The sequence below is a fragment of the Pogonomyrmex barbatus genome, unplaced genomic scaffold (assembly GCF_055798465.1).
Source record: "Pogonomyrmex barbatus isolate J1 unplaced genomic scaffold, ASM5579846v1 scaffold9, whole genome shotgun sequence".
Taxonomy (NCBI): Eukaryota; Metazoa; Arthropoda; class Insecta; order Hymenoptera; family Formicidae; genus Pogonomyrmex; species Pogonomyrmex barbatus.
In genome coordinates, this window is record NW_028297193.1 from 8,465,726 (window position 1) to 8,480,534 (window position 14,809).

Below are 14,809 nucleotides of genomic sequence, written 5' to 3' on the forward strand. Positions count from 1 at the left end.
TAGTTTTTAATTATTTTTTGTACAAGAAACTTATATATACATGTGTACTTACACACACACGCGCGCGCGTGTGTGTGTGTGTGGTGTGTGTGTGTGTGTGTGTGTGTGTAAGTTTTTGCATATATATATATATATATATATATATATATATATATATATATCTGTATATACATATCTGTATGTTTAACGTTCTGCAATTTTTTGTCTATCCATCGAGAGAATAGGATCATCTCTCTGGAGTACCGGTCGTGGGGATTCGAAAAAATACATGTATATATGTATATTGTAATATATATATATATATATATATATATATATATATATATATATGTGTGTGTGTATCATTGTATTGTTGACGTGTTATTCTAAACACGTTATTTGCGATAAATATCATCACATGCCTCGGTAGTCGAAAGGATAAGATGCCTGCCCGGTAAGCAGGAAATCCAGGTTCGATTCCTGGCTGAGGTGGTATTTTTTCGCAAAATAATTACGAGTTTTCACGACTGGTTCGTGGTCGAGCCCCGCCGTGACGCACACCCTCCCTTCTTATTCGGGGGCTCGAGCCATGCTTGATGCAATCTCTCCTGTCGTGCTCCAGGAGGATTATTTGTATATTTGCCAATGGCGTTGGAGGGTGTCGCCGCTGCAGTCCGACCTGCATCCATCGAGAGAATAGGACCATCATCTCTCTGGAATACCGGTCATGGGGATTCGAAAGAATACATGTATATATGTATATTGTAATATATATATATATATATATATATATATATATATATATATATATATACGTGTTTAGAATAACACGTCAACAATACAATGATACATATATATATATATATATATATATATATATATATATGTGTGTGTATCATTGTATTGTTGACGTGTTATTCTAAACATGTTATTTGTGATAAATATCATCACATGCCTCGGTAGTCGAAAGAATAAAATGCCTGCCCGGTAAGCAGGAGATCCAGGTTCGATTCCTGGCTGAGATGGTATTTTTTCGCAAAATAATTACGAGTTTTCACGACTGGTTCGTGGTCGGGCCCCGCCGTGACGCACATCCTCCCTTCTTATTTGTAGTACACAAAGAAATAGTTATTATACTTAAAATTGTCTGATGGACACAGTGAGTATAAGCATTAATATTACATTTTCCTTATTACGGATTTTGTCATTTTAGTTTCCTAAAATTGGAAATAAATGTTTCTATTGAATTCTAATAAAATCTTTAAATTAAGTAACTTGCGTTTTAATTTCACATTTCACATATTGGATTTAGTTTTCCGAGTGCTTATATAGTTACTGCATCCGTAAAGTTTTATAAGTTCCGTAAATTTTATAGTTTATGGCGGATACGAATATAGGGTATCCGTAAAATATATTATATGGTAGGTGGTACGCGTATTTTACAGATGGTACCCAAGAGACAAGGGCACATAGGGCAAGGTACGAGTGTATTCATGTATGTCGGTGATGGCATCATCGCTTAGTGTTATTCTTTCATAAGAGCAGTTTTCTCTATTCCTTTCCTTATTTTTCGTTTTTCGCAAGATTTTATATTAGATCGAAAGAGGGGGTAAATTAATATTATTTACTATGGAACATTGGACATTAATTACTATTTGTTAATAGAAATTTACTATCAAATGTTTATGACAATTGATCTTATGAAATTTTATTTATAATTTATTTATATTTTATTTATAATTTATTTTATAACAATATAGTTAGTTAGTCGGTAATCTTTTACAATAAATAATTGTGAATATCTCGAGAACGAAATCGATCGGATCGATGTCAGACCTTTACTAGTACACTTAGGAGGGTAAGGGAAATTGCTGAGAGAAAGTTGCAAAATTATAAACAAATGGAATTATCTCGGAAACTATTGGTCGTATTAAGAAAATTTAAACGTGGTATTTTATAATTAACATAGGGCTATCGAATGGCATTATCATTTTGGTTTACTATCAGGGGATCGCCATCTTGAAATTTTACAATTTTGAATTTTCCGAAAAATCTCTTTTATGCTCTCATTACTAAACGGATCACTTTGCAAATTTAAATTTATCTCGTTATTCACAGAATTTTGAATGACGTCATCATGATCTTATTTATTTGTGCCTTTTCGAAAATTTTATTATTATCCCCTTATCCCTGTGTCAAACATAATAATCTTGTTAACAATTTTTTATCTTGTCTTATTAATGTATAAGAATTAAGTTTAAAACGAAGCCAAATTTGATTCAGGTCATCTGTTGGTTTCGCAAGGAATCTATCTATCGGTAATATAGAAAACTTTATTCGTGCGACATCTATACGCCGTATGATAAATTAGCTCCATAAGACATCTATTATTATAATAATGAAATAAATTACTTTCCGAACTTTTAATGGTAAGAGTTTTAGTATTGTCCAAAATTAAGTTATAATATTATTTTTTATTGTTACTATTATTATTACTGATTGCGGTTCTCAATAAGCCGTGTATAAACAAAATAAAGGTTAGGATGAACAAAAGTAATTTTACTTGTTATGACAATTATTTCATCGGTCGGAAAAGTTTGACGCTTTTAATAATCAAAAATAAATGTTTGTCAGGTTGGCAATATAATAGAATGAAAAACGATGGGACATCACAATGCCAGTGAGGATTCAGAAGACACTTTGAACTCCTGGGGAGGGGGGGAGCACCCTCAGGGTGAAGGCGGTGGCTAACAAGCTCAGTCGCTTCCATCCAACTTTGGAGGTCCAGATGTTAAAACGAGACCTGTATGCGAACACGTGGTGGTAAATCACCGATTTGGACTAAACGCCTGGTGAAGGATCAAAAAAGCCTTCGTCAATTAAGTAGGCGCAGCGCCGTATCACTCTGCGCCTGGCCAGGGCATACCAAACGGTATCGCATGCGGGGCCACGGTCCTAGTTGAGACTTCCCCCTCCCCCCCCCCCGATTAATCTACTGACGAGCATGCACGCTGCAGTTTATCAGCAGGTACGCCGGATCAAAGACCGGAGGATGGTTCCAACGACTAGGGCCATGAATCTCATAAGAGAGAAGAAGTGACAGCGGTTCGTCACGCCCTGGATGATCTGATTGTACGACATCGGAAAGGAGAGCACGCATACAGTGCCCGCATTGTGCGGCGGGTGAGGACACATTCGAGATGCGTACAACTTGGGAGGAGGAGCACGGTGTCCTTACGATGTTAGGTAACGACTTCTCACTGCTGACCGTCATATACACACATCAAAAAAAGTGTTGCATCACCTCGGTTCCAAGCTCTCCTCAACACTGACCTTGAATGTGTATATTGCATCAATAACACAGTCCCTTAGAGTCGGGAGTGAAGCAACACTTTTTTTTATGTGTGTAGTTGATGGTCGGCAGCGGGCAGGTTTAGAGGGAGGTCTCCTCCTTGTGCGAGATCATGTCACAAAAAAAGGCTGAAAGATAGCATCGGAAAGAGGAGGAGGAGGACCCTCCCACTGGCCGCCGCGGAAGGGGAGGAGGGGAGCTGCGGCACCGATTACGAAGTCAGCAGTTCCCCATTGCTGACCTTCCGGGAGAGAGAGAAAGTAATCTCCGAGATCCCCCTTTTACGGTTGAGTCGGTGGGGCCTGGCCGGAAAATTTCGACTGAATCCAGAGAGAACTCCTGGGATGATGGGAAGGACCGCATTTGTATTGATCCTACTTGACTCCTCGTCCTTGAGAGCATGCTCCGAGGGACACCTCCCTCGGCGCTCACATGTTAAAATGAGGTGAGTTGGATGCCATTCCTCCTCATCCCTTCCCTCAGTTAGAAGATTGGAGGGAAAGTCTACTTCCCAAAAAGGTAATGGTAGAAGAAGGACAATCTCCACCGGGAGGAGCGTAACGATCGTGCGGGCGCGGGACAATCGGGAAGTAAGTACCTGCGGTATTCCTCGGTCGCCTCAAGCGCCAAGGACGGCATCCAGGCCATAACTCTTAGGACCCGAATCCCACGCTTCCCACACCGGGCAAGCTCAAATGTCTGGGGGTTAGTGCGTAAGTGCAATTCTTCACGTTAAATAAAAAGGTCTAAAAAAGGTTAGAGATTATTTAGATTCCCGGTGGGTGATCGGCAAGCAAAGTAAGTGCAAAATGCACGATGCTAAAATAATTGGACATCAACTAAACGCTTCGCGCTTGTGTGAAGTACGTTTTTATTTTTTACTGTTTTAACGTCTGTCAATGTGAAATCGCGATGAAATATCACTCTGAAGTAACTATACTTTTCTAGAAACATTTTGAAAATTCATAATTTGAAAGTCACCGATCTAATGGTCGTACAAAGTTAAAGCCGAATGCCATCCCAATCCCAAGTTATTTGATGTACAAAATTCGCCACTCATAGTTGATCCACCTCCACGGAAATTACTGTATGATGTAATTTTATCAAAAAATAGTAACATTGTAAGAAGCATCAAGATTACGCAAGGTCTCAATCCGTACAAAACTTTAATACAAAATAAAGATACCAAATTATAATCAAGAATCAAATTACACAGTAAAAATAAATTAAATTCTAAATTCGTAAATAAAAGTTTCAACCTTCTATCAGATTATCTGGATAGGGTTATCAAGTTGAACTGGGTAATTAGTCACGCAGTTTGACTTTATTACATTTAATTTGCATGATAAATTATTCAGTTTTGTAATACCAAAGATGATGAACCTTGCGTCTTGATGAGTCTTGATGCTCTTTACAGTGTTATTGTTTTTTTTAACAAAGACATTCAGGCTTTAACGATCTTATTATTAATTTTTTGAGACAAGGTGAAAATAATATAAAACGAAGTAAAAAGAAAGTAATATAGAAAGGTTTCCTTTCTCTCTATCTCTCAGAATCACCAAAAAAATGCTTCCGCCAATTCGGAAATAGTGGGGCTTATCAGATCTTGGGGAGCCATACCTTCGTTCAATCTCTCCTTTTTTTTAATATAGGGAAAATTCTCATGGATACCCGCGCCCCTCTAGGAGAGAAGCATGGAATATGAGAGATTCCTACTCGCTAAAAACCCTGCAGGTACTCTTCATGGCGTTTAAATGGGGCGACCGAGGAACACCAGAGGTACATGTTTCAGCCTCCCCGCGTGGACACTCCCAAGGGAAAAGGGGGTTATGTTCCTTCTTCCCCCTTATTCATTAATGTGGATTCCTTCAAATTTCGGTGTGGCAAGGGGGAGTACCGCCTGCATCGCTGCGCCCACCAGTCTTGGAAGTGTTGGATCGAAGGAGTGCCCCCCAGCACTCCGTTCCGATCTCCAAGAGGGGAATCTGTGTCATATTGAGAGAGGGGGCAGTCGCGGATTAGGCATCTCGCCCAGTATCCGCGCCCTCCCTTTCGCAGCGAACACGTCACGACAAGTCCAAAGGTAGCGGGAAAGGCACATAGTGCCCCTTCTCCCACTGCCCAGTAGGAACCACCGCACCTGTGAAAGGAGAAAATCTCTTGATCTCCTACCCCTCCCAGGGTACAAGCTCTAAAAATACACCCCTGATGGGGAGCGGGAAGGACCGTCAGGCTCTCCTGTCCCCCGCCACTCTCCACTATTTCACCATCCGGATCCGTAAAATCCACAGCTTGGCGTCCGGTTCCTCCCCGAACGTGGGAATCTCTTGCGATGGAGATCCGCCTCCACTTGGCCTCTTTCTTTTGCCGCATTACTCGTTCGCAAAAAAAGACTCCAATTTCCTTTGCCGCCAATCATTAGTCGGACTAAGGTCGACAGCGTGAGGTCGCTACCCGCCACCGAGACGTTCCTTAGGCACTCAGCGTCGGACACACCTTTAGCGTGTATTGCGTCGAGTCCTTATCTGCCGCGCAGTGATGACATCATGCCATCGTGACATTGTGACATCGTACGTCCTATCCTGCACAGCTATCGGCCGAAACACCAGTGGCCGGTTAACATCTGGATCAGGCGAAACGACAGCCGGCCGTGTCCACCTAGTTCCTTAGATAGGGACAAATGGCCTGTTCGGGCGTCCGCAGTGCTTAGATCTCTCAACCGGTTTCACCATCGATCGATGATCTGGCACCTGCCTAATTCTTTCTCCTGCCTAATTATAATAGTTTCACAGTGTTGAGAGTAGGGGTCATCCCCAATCTCTGATCCTCCTGACCCGCCGATACACCTCGACGTGTTGCATGACCAAGAGATCAATCATGAGAATCCCCGCCAGGACCGTCATCGCATGCGAAACCGTTCGATGCGAAACCTTCGGGCGAGTCTGACGGCGATCCTTCTCTGGATTTGGCGTGGCTTTGCTATGCTGCGCCAATTCATTACCAACTCATTCGCCCATCCCGTAGAGGGCCACCGAGTACACGGCGCACGCATACAGTGGTACCTGGATCTCCTAAGTTGCGTAGAAGGTGGGAAAAGGCATTTGCCACTGTCACCATTGTGGAGCAGAAGGTCGAAAGAGCTCGAAGTATTTCCTGAACCTCTAGCAGCCATCCACATTGAGGCCCAAGTACTTGAAGTATTTCCCCACTGTCATGCGTTCCCCTCAGCAGTCAGGATGACGGCGGAGGACCCCGAGACCCATCGTAGATGAATGCGGTCTCGGTCTTTTCCGGTGCCACCGCCAGGCTCTTGATCGCTAATAGCGTGCACGGCACTACCCACCGCCATATTGGCAGTAGCAAGTGCCTTCCTCCAGTCTCGTTCCCCTCCCGCTAGCACCAGTGTATCGTAACCCAAATAAGAAGGGAGGGTGTGCATCATGGCGGGGTCCGACCATGAACCAGTCATGAAAACTCGTAATTATTTTGCGAAAAAATACCATCTCAACCAAGAATCGAACCTGGATCTCCTGCTTACCGGGCAGGTATCTTATCTCTTTGACTACCATGTGATGTACTGAGATACTATCATATTGACGTGTTATTCTAAACACGTTATTTGCGATAAATATCACGTATCGGCAATTGATTTTCAATAAAATCTGCATACGATCGTCCATTAAGCCTTAATCGTACGCAGATTTTATTGAAAATCAATTGCTGATACTTTTGGAGGATATTCCTCTACAAGAGCAAGAAACGCTGATTTTTCAGCACGATGGAGCTCCCGCACATTATTCTCGTAGAGGAAATATGGGATCTCGTATGGGAAATTTTGGATACCCGTTTTCCAGATAGATGGATTGGTCGAGGTGGTCCGATCGTTTGGCCGGCACGATCACCAGATTTGAACGTGCTCAATTATTTTGTCTGGGGCTATATCAAAGCTTCAGTCGAGCATAAACGTGATAGTACCCAAGATGAGGTACGTGATGAAATAATAACAGCTTTTCATATCATCACTCCGGATATGGCGCACCGTGCAACACGGCAAATTTCCCGAAGAGCCGAACTTTGTTTGCAAGTGCAAGGAAGGCACTTCAAACAGTTACTTAATTAGAAATATAACTAGAATGGATTAGGCCTGGAGAAACTATTTAAAAAAAAACGTGCCAAGTTGTCTACCTCAAGGTGGTGTGCAAATAATAGCGCTTGCTTTCTCTGTAAAAAAAATTCAATAAATGTATACTAAAAATAGATATAAAAATAATATGAGCCTATAAATCTAAAAAAATCAACGCAAAATATACAAAATAACATTAATTTTACATTTCCTTAATTTACATGAGAAATATATAAGTTTGTCTATGTATATTTTATTTAATGTAGAAAAATTTCGTAAATAATGGAATATTTTACATTTCATATTTTTTACATTTACATTTTATGTAAATATTCAAAATTATCAGAAGTGTATTAAAAAATATTTATGCGAGCCAACACTGGATGTTCGTCGTTTGTATTATAACAATAAATCGTTATCTATAGAAATTATAATTTTTAGCCATGCGAACTGCGCGTCGCGGGTCGATCTTGAAATCGTGATCCCTTATATGAAATCGAAGTAGTAAAATATTACATTAAAGTAATGAGCAATTTAATATTTTTGATAACAAATATCTGGAAAATCTCCGAATCTTTGAAAAAACTGTAAAGAGATTATTGCGAAAGATCTCAGCCAGGAATCAAATGTATTACGTTGTAAATTTATTTTTGCAATCGGCTTTATTATAAATTAAGAAAATAATTTTATTTGTGTGATGTAAAATTACAAACGCGTGGAAAATTGAAATTATTATAGTAATACAAATTTTTTACAATGTATCAAACTTTGACTACCGGTGGCGAGTTGGAGAGACAATTGGAAAAAATGCACTAAATTTATATCCCAAATAAATATAAAAATATCATAATTGTATAAATCTAAAAAATTAATGCATAATACAAACTAACTTATTTATAATATCCACAATTCTAATTTTTTTTCTTATCGTGTCATACTTCATCGTAATTCGCGATTGACCTTCCATTGTTTCCTTCTATAAGTATATTATAATTTTTTTTCAACATGAAATTCTTTTATCATTTCTTATTGTTTCCTTTTCCATGAAACGTAAAAATTTGTCATAATTAATATTCATGATTAACTCTTCATATGTTCTTTCGTATCTTATTGAAGAATTATAATGCTTGAAATACTTAATATGTACATGTAACGTATATGTAACCATAATATGTTACGCTTTTTGTAATAATATGGTACAAAAACATTTACTCTTCTTTGATTTCGATTTGCGCTTTCTACGGTAATTATCTAGAGAACACAATGTTATGTTAAATATCATTGATACGGTTAACAATGAGATATTTGTTTTTTATAACTATGCCATAGAGAACTTAGAATTTCTTCTGCCGTAAATATACTGTTAATTACGACAGATTTTCAGTGATTTAGGATAGGACAAAACTTGCGATAAAACATTACGTCTTTATTGATATTTCATTATATTTCGATGAAATCATACTCTCTTAACTGAAAACGATAAAGAACGGTAGAGAATGATATCATTTATTTCTGATATTTTTTCTTAAAAATTTTTTCCTTTTACAGAAGCAACAGATTATAATAGAAATGGATTAGATTTTCCGCAGATTCCACATTTTTATCGCTTTTTCTTTTTCGACATTTTTATTTACAGAATTTTATTATGCTTTCTATTTGTCCTATTTTTACAGTGTTAATATGTGTATTGTAATCTGTCTCATTATTGTAATCGCGAATGTGCGTAGCGACCATTGACGCGAGCCCCACGGCGCGGTGCGGCGAGACGTGTAAGTGGCGATGTCGAGCGCCGAACAACGGCGCGCTTCCTCTCTTGCCTCTCCAATGCCGTCGATAGCCAATGCTTAATACACTGGGCCGGACTATATCTCACGGTGCTTTCATTAGTACAATTATAAAAATTAATATCTCGATTATTGCGAATATCACAAAACGGAATGGGATTTTTATATTTATCTTAATCCTACCTATCTTCCCACGAGCGGTTGCAGAAGTTTCGCGGGACACTCTGTATATATATACCTCATTATTTTTTATAATATATATACTCATAACTGACCTTGTTATCAATATAAATAGGAGTGAAGCATTATAAGTGAAGCGTTATAAGTGTCAATCAATGCAATACTTTGCGTTTTTGTATGTAATCACGTTTTTTGATGCACGTCGGCTTTCTCTCTCTCTCTCTCTCTCTCTCTCTCTCTCTCTCTCTCTCTCTCACATTTGATTCCGTCTACTGTGATCCTGCGCGCCCCATGATTCATTATATATCATCTGCAGTTTCTTTGTCCCTTTGTCTAAACCGTTGTCATACGTTTGCAACCGAGTCGCAATTTGTTTATCTATTTGTTTATAGTATAATATTTGTTTATAGCTGGATTATCGACGCTTCTCTCTTAACATGCCGCAACACGTACAGTCATCAATGCTACTTCTTTTGTCTAAATCGGAGTACGATTGATATAACAATCATAATAGTCACGAAATGCTCTATACAATTGTATATCTTCAACCCTTTTTTTCTTGGCCGCTATAACACGCGCGTTCAGCTTCTTCAGAAATTGTCATCATAGATTAAATCATCGAACGTATTTTTGCCTTTTTAAGAAAAAAACCATTTTAGCGAGATTGGATTTTTTTATCCACTTTCTTTCAAAAGAGAGCATCTAAATTGTAAAACTTTCCTCTGGCATGGTGACTTACGCATATTTCCAGAAACATTTTGGGAAAAATCGAGAAGTGGGGTTTTAGGGCTATATTTCTCCACCGAATTGCTTCAATTCGGGATGAAATGTCTCTTCAAAAAAAAAATTCGTCACGTTCATGGTGGATAGATCGTCATGTTCTGTAACCAAGAACTTGTTTGCTCTTCGATTGATTTTCAACTGCACTTCAAATTGTTGATCTCTATTAATTCAACGCCATTATATATTAATTCAACGTCATCAAAATCTCTTAGTTCTACGTGATAACGATTGCATATCAAAATATCATTTTCTGTCCATGTTAGCTCCATTGTAAAGTTTCTTTTTTTTCTTTAGCAGTATCTTCACTATATAAAAAAGATTCAAAATTATGAGTCATCATGTATATATATTTCATTATTCTTATACTCAACTGATCTTGTCTTACCAATACTTTCCACAAATGAATTAACAGATAGGAGTAGAGCATCATTATAAGTGTCAATCAATACATGCGATCAATACATTTCACATTTTTTTTGTATGCAACGGTTTTCTCTCACATTTGATTCATTCCATCTAGTGATCCCGCACGCCTAATGACCTATTATATATCATCGACAATTTCTTTGCCCGTTTGTCTAAACCGGAACGTCGTCATACGTTTGCAACTGAGTTCGCAATTTGTTTATCTATTTGTTTATAGTAGCCGGAGTATCGGCGCTTTTCTCTTAACATGCCATGACGCATTGTACAATCGTCAATGCCACTGCTTTGTCTAAACCAGAGCATCATCATAGGTCTTCCGAATCGCAATTTATTTATAGCAGCCGGAGTATCGGCGCTTCTCTCTTAACACGTCGCGACACGAAATATGTCGATTTCCACGAAGAGCCATCTTTTCGCTCTTCCTAGAAAAAAGGCGGCGACAGCGAATGTGTTCAATTTGTTTAAAAATAAACATATATAATAAACATATATAAATATAAAACATATATAAAAATAAACATATATAATGCAAAACATATATTTCTTTTATTCTTTTCCTCCCACCATAAAAATAATTAGCCGAAAAAAATAGTCACAACATTCGTAATAAGAGAGAGTCGCAAGAGAGACATAATAGATAGTAGGTATACGAGAGAGAGAGAGAGAGAGAGAGAGAGAGAGAGAGAGAGTAGATATACAATAGAGACAACGCAATGAAAAGAAAAGATGAGAACATGACGTGGCGGTGGCAGCGGCGGCAGCGGCAGCGACGAGTCCCCTTTGACGTCATGTCCACGTACAATTTGTTTATCTTCTCGTTTATATCATCTTTGCTACCTGTTATTTATCTGTTTGTCTGTCTATTTTTGTTTATCTATTTGTTTATATCATCTCCGCTTTTGCCTACTATCTTATCTCCTCCCCACCTCCCATCCCCCGCGGTTTAATTCAAAGGACTGTCCCTGACTTCCTTCTCCCCTCTATCTCCCGCGCTAATCGTTCCCCCCCGCACACCCGCACCTCCCGCGGAGTTCTCGGGTTAGAATCGGCCTCTTACACCTACTATTATTTTATTTTGATTAAACCCAAGCGTCTGCGAACTCTTTTATCGAATCCAGCATCCGACGAGCATCTCCGAGCTCTCGACATACGTCTCTGCTCTCTTACCGTGCAAAATCTGACCGCGCAGGGACATACCGTTATAATTTTATTTATATTTTAGAGTATAAAACATTAGAGTATAAAACATTAGAGTATAAAAAATTAGAGTATAAAATAACATACATTTTTTATTACAAATGTATTATTTGAAATCAGTATGAAACAATTCGAAATGCATATATGTTTCATATCTAATGAGTTGCTCTTCGTTTTCTTCTTTTTCTCCCGGAATTATGAGGGAATATGTATGTTCGGACGAGATTGTTTCTAAAAAAAGATATTAATTTTTATCCTTATCTGCTTCAATTAATATTTTTTCCGGTAAGGAGGATAATAAAAGGGATTTTAATCGATATCAATAATATTGATCATCAAATTATTATAGAGACAAATTATTATAGCAGACTTCCACTACGTCGTACGTCTGCTAAACCAAAGCGGCACGTAGTTAGTAATATAATTAATTGAATTTATTTCATATTAAAAGACTTTAGCAACCTGCTTGCCGAGGAAATGCCATGTTTCACGTTGTAGTTTGTTAATTAACATGTACTCGGCCTATATCTATGTATTGCTCCTTCAATTAATATTTTTTGTTTTTATCAACTTACCAAGTGAGAATATACGAAGGTCGAGAAAGCTTATATTCGAATCTTCTTCTTTCGTATGAAAAAATTACATTAATATTTTATTTAGATTTACTCAAAATACTATTATTTACTTTTAGTAATTATTTGAAAATATTAACTTACCACTCGAAAGTCGAATAATGTCTATCCTCTCCTCGAATGTCGACACAATGCGCGCCCGATGCGAAGGTCCTGCCTTTAGCTCTTCTTACGCGTGACGTTTCCGTGGATTCATTGTCGCTGTAATTCTCCTGCAATTTTCATCTATAATTTATTTTTTAGAAAATTAGTTAATTTTAAATCAAATATATCCAAAATATTCTTGAAATAATTGAAATATTTACCGTTGGAGAGGTGTGCGCGGAAATTATCAATGTGTCCTCCTCCTCATGTCAAAATAACCGTCGGATTTCGACGATTTCGTCGCCGAATTTGAGCGTCATCACTGAAGTACCTCAACTGGTATAATACCCCTAATAAGATATCCGAACATTCGCAGGTGAAACGCGTGAAAATTAAATAAATTTCTTCAGAATTATCCGTTAATTCGAACAAAAATATCTTCGCGCGTATTTTTTTATTAAGCATTAAACAGAAATCAATTTAATGCTTCGCCGGATTATTTCTTTAATCAAAGCCGATTTTCACTTTGAATAAGCACTGTAATATCCTTGTAAACTTATATACTCATACACGCACACGCGCGCACATACAAAATTTACGCAAAATAAAATCGTGATAAACTCGGCTCGGTGAAAAGGCTCGGCTCGAGAATGATTTTTAGATAATACATAGCGTACTATTCATACACTAGAAAATCTTACTTTCTCTTAAAAGAATGATAGTTGGGAAAGATATAAAAATATTTTCCAATGTCGAGAAGAAGGTGAGGTAAAGGGTAATTGATTTCTAGGACGAAGAATTTCATTTTATTCTTTATTCTTTGAAATATTTTCAGGTTTCGTGATTTTCATGTAGACACGTTTTTTCGATTATATCTGTCTCTTTATCAACTAACAAATCATACTTATGACTTAAGAGGTAGGTAGTTAAAAAAGATATAGAAATATTTTCTAGCATCAAGAAAAAAATGGGGTGAAGGATAATTTACAACTTCTAAGATAAAAAATTTCATTTTATTCTTTTTTTAAAATATTTTCGTTTCGTAATCTTTATGTTTAGATCTTTATCTTTATCTTAGATCTTTATGTTTCCGTTTTTTCGATTGTATTTCTTTATCAACTAATAGCTCATATTTAATTTCTTGATTGTAGCTTTGAGCATTTAGAATCCGAAAACCTATTCCGTACAAAAAATATGTTCCCTTGAAAAATTTTACTTTTGAATGTGTGCTGATCAATTGTTTATTCGATATTTATATCGTTTTCAATTTCCGGGTGTGACGCATATGTGACATGTTTGAACATGCGACGAATTCCAATATCCAACTTTGAAAAAAAGTTGTAAAGAGATCCCTTCCTTATCGCAAAAGAAACCATAATAAAACAGTGTAGAATCTTCTAGAGACGAATCTTCTAGAATTTTGATTGGATGTTATTTTTAAACACGTGTTGTACCCCGGATGGGCTATAACGTTAATATTCGGGATAGTCGGGTTCGCCAAGCCTAAGGAGTTAGAAAGGATCAAAGGAATGTAGGGATCCTTGTGAAATCACTGACACACACTTTCTTTAATTTAATTGGTTTATTTTAACAAGTGCACAAATACTTGATTTTATAACGATTATATTTTACATACGTTTACTCGTCGTCGCGCTCGGCGCGTCTCGCGTTACTCGGGCGGCCGACGACCGAGTGTGACACCTGAGCTGCTGATAATACGGCTCGCGTCGCTTCGCGACGGGATTCCGTAATATCTTGCGCGACTTTTATAATAATGATTCCGCACGACTTATAATTTTGACTCTCTCTCATTCCGCTTTGTATAACCGATTATAGGTTGATTGATGCCCGATCAGCATTCCGATCGGTTACGTCGATCGATTGCATGATATTGATTGATCAATATCACACTCGGTTCGATCGTCAAATTTAGGAATTTGCTGATAGGCTTTTCGCAATATTCTCGCGTGATGCATTTCTGCGGTCTTTCGAAAGACTGGTCGCAATTTCGACGGTCACATATTTGTGTCGTCTTTCGAAAGACTTTTTCCGAGATTCATTCGGATTACTTTTGTTGCCATGCGGACTACTTTTATTATTAGTTGTAGGTCTGGCTACAATAACACGCAAGTTTTTGGTAATTTCGAAAGATATATAAGCATATATTACATTGCATTCGTAGCTTCATTTGAGTCTCGTCATCGCTTCAGCATCGTCCTCTGGATTTTCGTTCGTAAGTGAAGTTTTATTCGGAATTTTCATGCGAAGT

The 14,809-nt window shown here is 37.9% G+C and overlaps 1 protein-coding gene and 1 pseudogene across 6 annotated transcripts in view; both read left to right on the forward strand.

Moving 5' to 3' along the window:
• The window catches only part of MFS9 (major facilitator superfamily transporter 9), a 514,330-nt gene that overhangs the window by 340,358 nt on the left and 159,163 nt on the right, over positions 1–14,809 (forward strand). For 5 of the 6 annotated variants that reach the window (XR_016141319.1, XR_016141321.1, XR_016141323.1 and 2 more), the window contains one exon: positions 2,614–3,776. The exons of the other annotated variant lie outside the window; for it this stretch is intronic. The gene's annotated coding sequence lies outside the window, so the exon portion shown is untranslated. The remainder of the gene's footprint in view (positions 1–2,613; positions 3,777–14,809) is intronic. 6 annotated transcript variants of the gene reach the window in all.
• LOC148934628 (uncharacterized) lies at positions 3,772–4,527 on the forward strand (annotated as a pseudogene).